We start from the raw sequence: 13,818 nt of genomic DNA, 5'->3' as shown, positions 1-13,818 counted from the left end.
ATGTTTTCGCACATGGTTTTGGACGTGATGGTTTTCGGTCCATGGTATTGGATGCTTCGACATGTATAAATATGTATTGTAACATTGAAAGGAATATAATGAAAAATCAAGCTGGTAGTCCTGGTTTTGGGATCCAGGGGATTTTTTTTTATTAGAATTCGTATGTTGGTAATTTTTGTACGGGGTTAAAAACTACATGGAGAACAACAACAACCAAACACAAATTATAGAACAAAGTATGGGATCCAGGAAGACAAAGGTCGAAAGCAAATGATCAGGAGATCATGATTATTTTAACTTTGGGAGTCTGATGCAGGAGCATTCAGCTCAAAAATTTCATTATATTCTAGTTAACATAGGGGCTCTTTTGTTTTCAAGGAAGTTGGATTCCTATGTATCAAAATAATGTAATTATTAATGTTTTGAGTGATTGGAATATGAATTAATTAGATATTGTGAGGATATTTGTAAATGCTCTCGAATGTAGGAGAACATGAGTGATGATGAGTGATTAGTGAGGATTGAGAGATCTAGAAATCAATTGTAAATCTTAGATTAGAAATTGGTTTCATGGTTTGTGGAACTAGAGAGGATTCTTAGGGATTAGTGGATTCAAAAGTGGACTTAGAGGATATTCGGGATTTAGTTCAACAGATTAGGGATCTGAACCAAAATTGGTTAACAAAACCTTTTGTATAAATGTAAGCCAAAAAAGCATAGAGTCAGTTAGTCAGTCATTTAGTTAGTTAGAGTGAGAATTAGAGTTTATAGATTAGATAGGGTTTACTGTAAGCCTACGGGAAGGAAAGGAAAGGCCACTGATATAGAAGATCAGGTCAAGAAAGAAAGTCTTGTGTAAATGTTTGTTTATTCATACAGATAACTCGATTTCTGAGTATGAGTGGATTGTATTGAGTAATTGAATGATAAATTGTGTGTGAAATAGAGTAATTATGCATAACATAGGTTTGCAGGTGTGCGGAATCAGTGAAGAAGACAAAGAAGAGTGTTACAGGTTTACAAACAGATAGTATTGGAGAAAACCTTCAATGTTACAATGAAGGTATAACTATAGGGTTTCCTAAAACCTAAGGATTTATGAAGGAAGCGTAAAGGCGCGAAGAAATGTAGTAACATAGTAGAGATCAAGATCAAAACAAGTGAAGACCAGAAGGCGAGAACAAATACACAGGCAGAAAGCCAAACGAATGGGCTATTACACAGTAAGAAACAAAAGAACGTAACAGTGCACAGGAACCATTGGATCAATCAGATCAACGGATGAGATTGTGTGGGATAGACGACTAATATTAAGTCGCACAAGATAAAGTCAAAAAGATGAATGGCAGAGATTAAAACCATGTGCAGAATAGTGGAGTGGTCTTCGTAGGCGGTAAGCAGTTTTTCGCGTGCCCTAAAAGCTGTAAGGGGTATTCTACAAATTCACGCGGTTACAATTAGTGGGCGACACATAGCATGATTGAACTACTTTTCTCGCGCGCTCTCGACCTGATATCATGCACGATTTCACACGAGATTGCACGATAGCCGTTGGATTGAGCAGGATTGATCAACGGTGGAGATCGTCCAAGCTAGTTGGCAACTGGGTGACGCGATAACCATCGGATTAAGGAATGAGATCGACGACGGAGGTTGAATGCACTAAAGAGAGCATTGATATACGTGCAAAGGTTTATGGAATGGCAGAAAGGTAAGGTTTAAATGTGGTTATGAAATATTTCTATTATATGGGAATTATAATAGAAATGAGCGGAATAAATGTATTACAGTTAATGTCGGGATTAATTAATGAAGGTCTAAGTCTGAGTTTTAGCCAAGGTATAAATATTCTGGAAGGATTTATAAGATTCCGCTCAAAGGTCTATAAATTCTAGACTTGGGATAGTTAAATGAAATGTTTCCGCATGGAATTTATTGAAGGAGAATTAAACCTTGACTTGTGAAGGTTTTACCAAGTAAGGAATTTTGGAATTCCTAGGATGTCTGTGACATGCATTCTACATGCATACTGTGGGTATGTGTGGCTTAGGTTGCATCACCTTTTCAGCCCTTAGTGATGTGCATTGGAAACTTTTCCTCCAATAGCTTAGGGATCTCAGAAATAATGTACCTTTATTTATAATATTATTTGGGACAAAAATATGAAATTTCGTGTTTGCTTAATGTGAAATGCCAGGCTGCAGCATCACATTTGCAAGAACTAAAGGTAAGTGTCCTTCAAGAATAATGTGACATGAACAACAAGAACTGATATGTTTTCTAGATTGAAAATGAGAACTAATCTTGCTTGCTAAATTTTATAGTTCTTTTCATAATATATTTTGTTTGTATGGAGAATATTTTATAGTCAAAATAATTGTTTGAACAACATAAAAAACCCTATATTTTCTATCAGATTTTGATCGTTTCTATCATATTTTGGTCTCTACACTTACATACCATGGTTAAAGATTTTTTTGAAAAGGTTACAATGAAATTCATCCAGTCTTATCTACACAAGTTGAGGAATTCGACCATTATAAAGAGCTTCATAATGTCCTTCAAATTCATGGCAACCCAGTTACAAATCTCAACAAGAAATTACCTCCTATTTCTTAGTCAATCAATGCCCTGGATCCTGAACAGACAATGTTAGCTTGGCTTATGCACCCAATTGATAGGATAAGGCACCTCAATCACATTTAAACCAGTAGACTCTGTCAAATTCGCAAAAATTTAAAAAACCACTTTTATTCTTGAAGTGGAACACTATGAATCTATTCCTACATTTTCAACACCAGAAGGCTATTGACTAGCTTCTGATGTAGAAGATTGTTCTGGACAATTTCCTCCAGCAGATTCAATTGTTATGTCTAAAGATACTCTAATTTAAGTGTCCCATGAAATTGTCAAATTTGCAACTTAGTCCAAACCTACAAATAGCACAATGAGTGAAGAAGTTGCATGTTAGGCCCTTCTAGTTAATCCTATGATCCACAAAGAGATTCAGAATATAGGAGAGGATAGTACAATGTTATGGGTAACGAATGCAACATAAAATGACAAAAGTCAAGAATTGCACCAACAAAAATAATAATGCGATTCTGGTGGATATATTCCAAAATTGAGCAAAAGAATTTAATTGTTCAAGCCAACATCAAGCATGATTTGAGCTATTTTGTAAGTTCACCCCTCTATTTACTTGCGATCATCCTTCCTTTGAGCTATGGATTTATACAATTTATGCGCTACTACATTTGTTTTTTTATTATGAAATGCACCTAGAAATTATTAGATGTAATACATTATCTCGTTCATCATGTTTTTATGCTTAAGCCTTGAGTCAATGCAACCTAGTTGGCAATGTAGGCACACTAATTGGAAACATTAAATATTCATATTTGCTATTGGGTCGAGGTAATCTTCATTGGTTCATGTTGTTGACCAATGATTTATATGAAGAACAAATCGTTGGTTATGGCTTCGAATGACATGTCTTCCATTATGTGAAGCACCAGGTTCAATATTTTTGACAACGGTTGTTTTGAAGCATTGAATTGGATTGAGAGCAATAGAACCAATTTTTATTTTAAAGACAACTTGCTAGATTCTCTTCTCTATAGTGTAAGCTTTAGAGGAGCTTGATCAAACATTTAAAAATATTTGACATTTGAATGTGAGCTATCGATTTTAAATGTACACTATTTTCTTTATTTCGATGCTTACAAATAAGAAAATTTCCTCAGAATTGGCTACCATTAATTGGAATTAGGATTTAATAGATTCAAATTTTGGATTTTTATTGGTGAAATCTTTGATGCAACAACTTACTATCATCAATGTTGGATTAATAATATTTCAATAAAACTTAGGGACAATGTTTTTTTGGTAAATGAGTTTGTGCATAATGCTATCTTCCTCTATCTTATACATTGATCTACCTTTTGTCATCAATGCCCTGTATTAATGCACTAAATAACTTTGTGACAACATTTCTTTAGCAAACGTGTTTTTGCACAATGCGATCTTTTCATATTCTATATTTTCATGACAATAAGATTTGTGAACATAGAACATGTGTTTTTTGGTAAAATATACTATCAAGGTAGGCTTGAAAAACTTGGGTAAACTCTTTGTTGATACATATTATATATGAAAACATCCACCTACGTGTAAAATTAAAAGGGAATTTGTGATGAAGCAACTACCTCAACAAGAATGTAGAAGCTTAAAAAAAACAATTGCAATCATATTGAATGAGGACTATTAGCATCAATTATGAATTACTAGAAAGTGAACTTAATAGAAAACACCTTTCTCAAGAGTTATATAAAGTGAACTTGAAAACTAATAACTTTCTCAAGGCTCCTTTGTAAACACTATTTTTCTAATTTTCTATAAGATGTTTGCAAATGTACTTATTGGAGTAGGGATTGCTCGTGGTTATCCGGTGTGGATTGCGGTAGAGCCTAACAAACAATGAGATGAAAAATTCCTCAAGGATAACGATGGATTTCAGTGGCATTCCTGGCTCAGTTTGGTTTTGTGATCTCGGTGCTGGTTTTGGTGAGATCACGGTTTGGTGAGGGTGGAGGTGGTTTAACCTCTGGATTCCCTTCGTTGTTTTTGGATTGTTTTATCCATGAGATCCCACATTCATGCTTGGAATATGGCATGGGGGTGATTGACCTGAAAGAGAGAGCTGGTTCAGCCATGTCTACAGTCAGGTTGTACATGGAAGTCCTGAACCTGGTCGGATTTGCTTATGTTTAATAAAATCTAAGTTCTCTTGCTTTTGTAATTATTCATATGTGGATGTAATGGCTATTATCTCACTGTAATTTTCATGGTTTAATGCTGGTTATAAGCATGGCTATATGATTAGTTATTTCCATGGTTATTTGTTAAAATTGGCAACTAGGGCCAAACTCCATGTGGGTCATCTTATTTATGGCAGTTGATATTTTTCTTGGATCCCTCTCATCGAGAGGTGTAGGATTGATCTAAAGATAATCCTATTCCAATAAGTATTCATGGAGTTATGAATTTATTTGCATTATAAGACAATTCGTCAAGGTCGGCCAGCAACCAAATAAACCCCACATGTGCTCAACGTTTTAGTATAAATAGAGGTGGCCTTCAAGTCATTTCAACACACTTGGGATCTCTTCCTCTCTCTACTTGTCTTTGGGTTTTAGTAAGAGGAGAGATCCTAAGGAATAATGTTGCCCTGATCCAGAGGGCAAAAAGCCGAAACTGCCGGAAAAGCCGAAAATGCTGGAACTGCTAGAAAATCCGGAAAAGACGGAATAGCCAGAAATGCCGGAAAATCCAGAACCGTCGGAAAAGTCAGAAAAGCTGGAACTGCCGGAACAGTGGGAAAAGCTGGAGCTGCCAGAAAGACGGAAAAGCCAAAAAAGCCGGAAATGCTAGAAAAGTCGGAACTGCTAGAAAAGCTAGAAAATCCGGAAATGTTGGAAATGCCAGAACTGCTGGAAAATCCAGAATAGCCGGAACATTCGGAACTACCGAAAAAGCTGGAAAATCCGGAAATGCTAGAAAATCCGAAACTACCGGAAAAGCTGGAACTACCAAAAAAGCCAGAATTTCCGGAAAAGCCGGAGCTGCCAAAAATGCCGGATGGAACTACCTGAAAAGCTTGAACTACCGGATGTGCCAGAAAAACCGGAAGTGCCGATAAGCAGGAAAAGTGGGAAAAGCTGGAAAAGCCAGAAATGTCAGAACTGCTGGAACTGCCGGAAAAGCTGGAACTGCCAGGACTGTGGGAACTACCGGGAACAACCAGAATTGCCGGAACTGCTAGAACTGCTGGGAACTACCGAAAGAACCAGAGCACTTGTGTCCGAAGGAGAGCAGCATGCAAGGGACAACTAACTAACATTGGGATAGTTGTATGGTACTTAACAACAAATACACCAAGCATGCAATGTTACAGCTAGCATGCGAGGGACAACTAGCATGCAACAACAAGCATGCTAAGGACAAAAAGCATGCTAGGGACATCAAGCAAGCGAGCGACAACAAGCAAGCAAGGTGCAGCCAACACATAGGTCAGGATGGAAACATGGTGCAACAATGGCACATAATGTAGTACAATGATGGGTACAGTCATGATTAATAAAGCGTGATGAGATGCAACATAGTGATGATGGGTGCAGCATGGTGCAATGCGGTGAGGTGCAACATGATGAATAAATGTAACACAAGACAGGTGAAGGAGTCATCTTGGAGAATTAGTTGAAGCAACATGTCTTCAACTGATCTCATGTATCATCTTCTTAGAGATGAGCTATGTGCTTATCTAGATAAGTCAAAGTGTTGACTTATGTCGTAAATGCACTATCTCTCTCTCTGTTGAAAGAACATATAAGAAGAATTGATCAAGGGTTTCCCCACATTGGGGTTTGTTCTTGGCTAGCACCACATCTTGTGTCCTCTTGTCTTGGCTTGTCTTCTGCGATTTATGTTTATGTTCTATCTGCAGTTTATGTAGAAATTTTGAATAATATGACACTTATTCAACAAATGTTATCTCAATTATACACTATTGCGAAAAACATGCATAATATATAACCTCCTCTATGTTGATCATCAATTTACAGAAGCAGAAACATTCACAGGCGCACATAGAAGCATCAATCAAACTCATTAACACAGTATGTATCCGGGGGAAAGCATCTCGCTAAAAACCCAAACTATCTGTATATTATATTGATTGAATCATGTAACATTACAAAGTACAATGCTTATCACAAGCAATCCAGTACCAGCTCCACCTATTACACACAATACAGCTTAGATCTGATCTCCAAATCTATTCCACTGCTTTCCTGCCTCCACAGCTCAATACCTGCTCAAGAATGAATGAGAATGGTTTACCAAACTCGTATTTAACCTCCAAAGAATCACTCACACTCGAAAAGAAGTGAGCAGAGGCTATAATACTTGGTATTGGCCAATTCATTGGCATACTCAATCCCTTTGATTATGAAAATCCTCATGCACAACTATAGTCACAACTGATAGCAATCTGATCCTCTAACACCTGTCCCTCCTGAACTGAACATGCAACTGAGTTAACTGATGTATTCTATAGTTTCATTATGAGTTAATAATTAGTTTAACAACTCATCATTAGTCTATTTGCAATTAGATTAATTATAACTAGTTTAACCAAGTCAAACTGAACACAACTCCATTAACTCCACAATCAACTCCACCAAACTCAACTGATTGAGTTCTAACTGAATTCATGCATCCAACAACTCAACTGACCCATAAAGAAAGCGTACTTCCTTCTGGCAGCTGCATGTGCCACATCTGTAGCTCAACCTAAAGTGCTCCAAGAGAATAAGATCAAGTTTATAGTCCAAATATTATTATGAAACAATAATATTTGACTTTTCTATTTTTGACAGCCAGTCTAAAAATAGACTTTGATCACTCCTGTTATGATCACTCCTGCTGTGGTCACTCCTACTGTGATCATCCCTACTGTGGTCACTCCTGCTATGATCATCCCTGCTGGGATCCAAAAATAGAACTTGCGCCATAATTTTCCTGCGGGCCCACTTAGTGAAGGCGACTCTTTTCACTAAGCTCCATCATCTTGTTGCATTCTCAACAAGCATTTCTTGTTGCACACTTTTCAATACTCCCTCTCAACAAGAAAGGCTTCCTCTCAAACCCGATCCTGTAACTCTGGAATGTTCTCCATGCAACACATCTGGCCGGTCCACTTGCTCTGTCATCAAAGTCTCTGACTGCTATTGCCTTTGTCGATTGAAAACTCTGCATCTCTGTGCTCTTCAGTATCTGACTGCTCTAGCCTCTGTCACTTTGATCTCTGACTGCATCTTTGCAGCTACTAGTTCTATCTCCCAGCATTTCATCCGCACTGCACCTCCCAACTGACCTCCTGTTGGGCTAGAAACACCCTCTGATGCTGAAGCTCTACATGCTGCTGACAAGTGCTCCCTCTCTAACATCTGCGCTACTGCAACATCTCCATGCATCTCGCACCATTGCACACCTCTTTGTGCCACCTAGCACTATGCAAAACACTTGTGCCTCTCGCATTGCTGCAGCCTGCTAGTTATGCGCCGTCTTGGGATTCCCTGCACTATCGCTCTCTCTACCGCTCCATCCGCATTTGTCTCTACCCAATCAGTCAGTTCGTACTACTACACATCGGGGCTCCCGTGGCAAGGTCTCATCCAATAGGTTGGGTACCTCAAGGATCCTGCCCCTCCTCCTTGGGATGACTAATCCACATCACCCCACCTCCTACCTGGAGGTATGGCTTCATGCGATCCCTCAGCCCACCGGGCTCGAAGTTTCCCCCTACTGGAGGTCTCTGGATGAGTAGATGTCTCTACTCGATCTCCTCTCAGCTTCCCTTGTTATGGCTGCTCCACAACCTCCTGAAGCTGTTGCACCAATCGTGGCTCCTCCACAATCGTCTAAGACTTCTTCTGGCTCTACATGTTGATAGGTGATATACGCTTCCTCTCAACTACCAAGTCTCCATTAGTTGCCTTGCTACTCAAGGCTTTGCATGCATCATGAACCTCAAGAGCATACAGGTTCTTGACCCGTGAACCAATCTGCTTCACCTGTCTAGTGATGATGTGTCTAAGGAAAACCTTTCCCTTACTGAAGACTACATCATAGCCTCTGTCTTCCAGCATTGCGATCGACACCAAGTTTCTCTTCAGTCCTGGTACATACTTGACATCGGTCAAGGTAAGGCGAGCTCCATGCTCCCTCTGAAAAATAACCATGCCTACACCTATGAGTATCTGGAGATCTTTCTCCTCCAAAGTACTGAACAAACTTTTGTCACCGGTCATGTGGAAAGAAGCTCCACTGTCAAGAAACCAACCACTTCCCATCATGGATGAAACCATGCATGCGAAGAGTGTGAAATCCAACTCAAACTGTGAAGCAAGTGCCTCACCTTTAGATCCTTCCCCGGATCCCTTCTTGGACTTCTTCTTTGGGAAATTAGTAGCATAATGACCCAACTCATGACAACGAAAGCATCTCACCTTCGCCTTGTCAACCTTCTTCCCATCATTGGAAGAATTGGATTTGGGAAGAGAACCCTTCTCCTTACCCTTCTTGACCTTACTCGCTAAGGAACAATTCTCCTCATCATGCATAGATGAAGAACTGTCTCTGGTGTGCCGTCTAATCTCCTCTTGCACAAGATCCGACCAAAGTCTCTCCCATCCTGGAAATTTCTCCCTTCCATTCACCGAGTCCTGGTAGCTATGCCAACTCTTAGGAAGGCCAAGGAGTGCTAGACTCACCATATGCTCATCCTCAATAGTTACCCCCACACTTCCCAGCTCATCCCGGCATTGGGTGAACTTCGTGAGATACTGGGGCATACTGTCTCCATTCTCAGCTTTGATGTTTCTGAGTTTATCCTTGAGCGCCATTCCACCAGCTCAAAACTCAACTGCTTCTGATCTAAGATTCGTGAGAACAAAGTATTTCTTGTATAGAGATTTTGATTGTATGGGCATTCACCGAATATCTCACCTTCCAAAGGAAGGATGAATCCAGAGGCTACCTGGCCTGATTACAGACTTTTCCTGAAGAAATAAATTGTAAACACTTTCTGAATAGTAGATCTAATGATCAATCCTCGCTTTGATATCCTGTAGAAGTTTTCCTACAAATCAAAGGGCTTTGATACCATGTAGAAATTTTGAATAATATGACACTTATTCAACAAAGATTATCTTGATTATACACTATTGCAGAAAACATGCATAATACATAACCTCCTCTACGTTGATCATCAATTTACAGAAGCAGAAACATTCACAGGCGCACATAGAAGCATCAATCAAACTCATTAACACAGTATGTATCCCGGGGAAAGCATCTCGCTAAAAACCCCAACTATCTGTATATTATATTGATTGAATCATGTAACATTACAAAGTACAATTCTTATCACAAGCAATCCAGTACCAACTCCACCTGTTACACACAATACAGCTCAGATCTGATCTCCAAATCTATTCCACTGCTTGCTTGCCTCCACAGCTCAATACCTGCTCAAGAATGAATGAGAATGGTTTACCAAACTCGTATTTAACCTCCAAAGAATCACTCACACTCGGAAAGATGTGAGCAGAGGCTATAATACTTGGTATTGGCCAATTCATTGGCATACTCAATCCCTTTGATTGTGTAAATCCTCATGCACAACTATAGTCACAACTAATAACAATCTGATCCTCTAACACCTGTCCCTCCTGAACTGAACATTTACTGACATGCAACTGAGTTAACTGATGTATTCTATAGTTGCATTATGAGTTAATAATTAGTTTAACTACTCATCATTAGTCTATTTGCAGTTAGAGTAATTACAAGTAGTTTAACAAAGTCAAACTGAACACAACTCCATTAACTCCCCAATCAACTCCACCAAACTCATATGATTGAGTTCTAACTGAAGTGATGCATGCAACAACTCAACTGACCCATAAAGAAAGCGTACTTCCTTCTGACAGCTGCATGTGCCACATCTGTAGCTCAACTTGAAGTGCTCCAAGAGAATAAGATCAAGTTTATAGTCAAAATATTATTATGAAACAATAATATTTGACTTTTCTATTTTTGACAGCCAGTCTAAAAATAGACTTTGATCACTCCTGTTGTGATCACTCCATCTGTAGTCACTCCTGCTGTGATCATCCTTGCTGTGGTCACTCCTGCTGTGATCATCCCTGCTGGTATCCAAAAATAGAACTTGCGCCATAATTTGCCTGCGGGCCCACTTAGTGAAGGCGACTCTTTTCACTAAGCTCCATCATCTTGTTGCATTGTCAACAAGCATTTCTTGTCGCACACTTTTCAACAGTTTACTTTAATGCTGATGTGATTGCTAATTTGGAAAAGATATGGAGCTAACTATGAAAATTGAAATAAATTTCTCTAAGCATAGAACATACCTAAAATTAACATGGTATCAGAGTTGAGGTGAATACAATGCCCAAACAAGAGTGAAAGAGAAATCATCGAAGACAGTTGGGAAAGGACAAAAGGATCTGTGGATTCCTCATCCCTCTTCAAATTCACCAAGAGTGAAGTTGAAGCAAAGAATATTATCATAATGGCGCGGTGGAATATGGCCTACCTAAAGATCACTTCATTGGAAGACCGGATCTCAGGGTGGAAGGAAAGGAAGATAACTAGTTTGACCATTATGCGAAGGAGTATCCAAATGGCAGGGACACATGACCTGATCATTCTAGGGACATCTTCAATGATTAAAGGAATGACAGGTAATGCAGGTCATCAAGGAAATGGCCAAATCTTCATAGAAAGCAAGGAACCCCAGGTATGAAGAATCAAATTTTGTTTCTCATAAGATAAAGAAGCGTTATCTTGTATTGGCCCTCTCCTTCAGATTCTTTGGGAATTTGGCTTATAGATTGTAGTGCTTCAAGGCACTTCATCGGATAGATGGGTGCACTCTCTAATTTGGTAGAGATGGAAACAATCGTGGGATTATACTTGGAGCCAATGCCACCTATCCCGGAAAGGGTGTAGGGAATGTTAGCTCTCAATTGAATAAGGGTAACTCGATTCATTTACAGAATCTCTTTTATGTACCTGATCACAAGAAGAACCTGGTGTCCATCTTGGAAATGGAAGTCAAATGTTTCAGGGTGGCATTCATCGATGGAAAGGGAGTTCTGAATTCAAGTAGGGCATGAAGGTACATGTCTGAGATGTACCGAAGGAAAATCTTATAAGGGGACCATTCCCCTCATGCAGCAGGTCCACAGGTTTGGAACAACCCGAGGAGTTTGAGATTCATGATCGGGAATCTCATGTATACAGGTGGAAGAAAGCCCTCTATGGCTTGAAGAAAAACACCCCAGGTGTAGTATGAGAGGATTGATAGCTGTCTAATGAAGCTGAGGAGGAGTGAAATTGATCCAAACCATTACCCAAAGGTTGTGGATGATAGACCTCTCATACCGGCACCTTATGAGGACGACCTATTTCTGAAAAGTGCAGACCCTCTCATTTGCAGAAGTAAGAGGGAGTTGGATTCTAGATATGGAATGATAAATTGTGCGCCTGTGACTACCTCGAGGATCTTAACTTTTAGAACTTATATGGTAGTGATGTCAAACCAGATTTGGGAAATGCCTCTGAGTTTCATAAACTCATTCACATTGATGTTCTTGGTGAATTTCCATCCAGACATATGTTTTGCAGTTATCATGGTGAGCTCATATTTGGTTGAGCCTCACTGGATTGGTGCCAAGAATCTTCTAAGATATCTTTGGGGCACAATCTCTCATGGATTGAGATACACTGTCGGAAATATGAAACTGCATGATTATTCGAATGCTAACTGGGCAGGCAGTGTGGAGGATCACTAGAGCACTTCTCAGTGCCAATTCTCTTTAGATTCTACTTGGATATCATAGATAAGAAAGAAGCAAAAGTTGGTTGCTATAAGCATCGTTGAGACCGAATACATTGCTACAAGTATGATCTCGTGTGAAGCTTCATGGTTGCAGAAGCTCTTAAGTGAGTTGTTTGTACACATGATGAATACCACTATGATTCTCTGTGACAACCAAAGGGGGGATTCAATTATTGAGGAATATTGTATTCGATGATTGCTCCAGCAGACAGACATCATATACTCCCTTATCTGCGATATGGTAAGTCGATGAGCGAGGAGGCTCCATCGCATTGAGACTGATGTACAGGTCGCAGACATTTTGTCAAAGCCTTGGGGAAAGGTCAAATCTATGACTTTCCTGAATGACTTGGAGCTGTTGAGAGAACTTCTTATAAGGGTCCTACATGTTGCATGCATTGAGCTCTGGGATCTCTGGGGGGCTTGGGGTACTTACTGGAGCAACATACAACCATAGGGCGACTCACCCTCCCTTGGTGGTGTGCTATGAACAAGATGATTAGTTCTTCTGTGGCCCGGGATGATTAGTTATCCCATGGCAACTGTGGAACATGATGATTAGTTCTCTTGTGGGACGGGATGATAAGTTCTCTCGTGGCAACTGTGGAATAGGATGATTAGTTCTCCAGTGGGCCAGGATGATTTGTTCTCCATGGCAACTATGGAACAGGATGATTAGTTCTCCTGTGGGCCAAGATGATTTGTTCTCCGTGGCGACTGCGTAACAAGATGATTAGTTCTCTGTGGCATCCACTGACAGGATGATTAATTCTCCTGTGGACAGGATGATTAGTTCTCCTGTCAAGGCATCCTACCCATGCAGTCTGGGATTCATGGGAAGTACCTCTCATCTGATCAATGAGCAGGGAAATGAGGATAGGGACCATAGTAGTACTATCGATGGACGCATCGCTTCATCTATCGTACTCCATATGCTAGGATGACCTTCATTGATCTGGGATCAATGAAACTGATATGGGATGAATATGAGTGATTTGAGACACTCTCTTGTGACATTGATCTAGGATCAATGAAAATTATCTGGGATCAGTATGAGTGGTTTGAGACACTCTCTTGTGATATTGATCTGGGATCAATAAAACTGACTTCGAGTCAGTAAGAGTAATGTGACGCACTCTCTTCAGATGAAACTGACTTTGGGTCAGTAGAGGATGGTATGAGACATTCTCGATCAATTCTTCTTATTCATGGTTTAGCAGAGGAGAGCGAAGTAGAGCTCAACAGATCAAAGCAGAGCAGAGCAGATCATAACTCAGTAGATCAGAGTAGAGCAGAGCGGTGCAAGTCACTGATGGCAGAGATAGTAC

The sequence above is a fragment of the Pinus tabuliformis genome, chromosome 8 (assembly GCF_031772625.1).
Source record: "Pinus tabuliformis cultivar Carrire ecotype Pingquan chromosome 8, CPIR1, whole genome shotgun sequence".
NCBI lineage: Eukaryota > Viridiplantae > Streptophyta > Pinopsida > Pinales > Pinaceae > Pinus > Pinus tabuliformis.
This window is presented reverse-complemented; position numbering follows the sequence as displayed.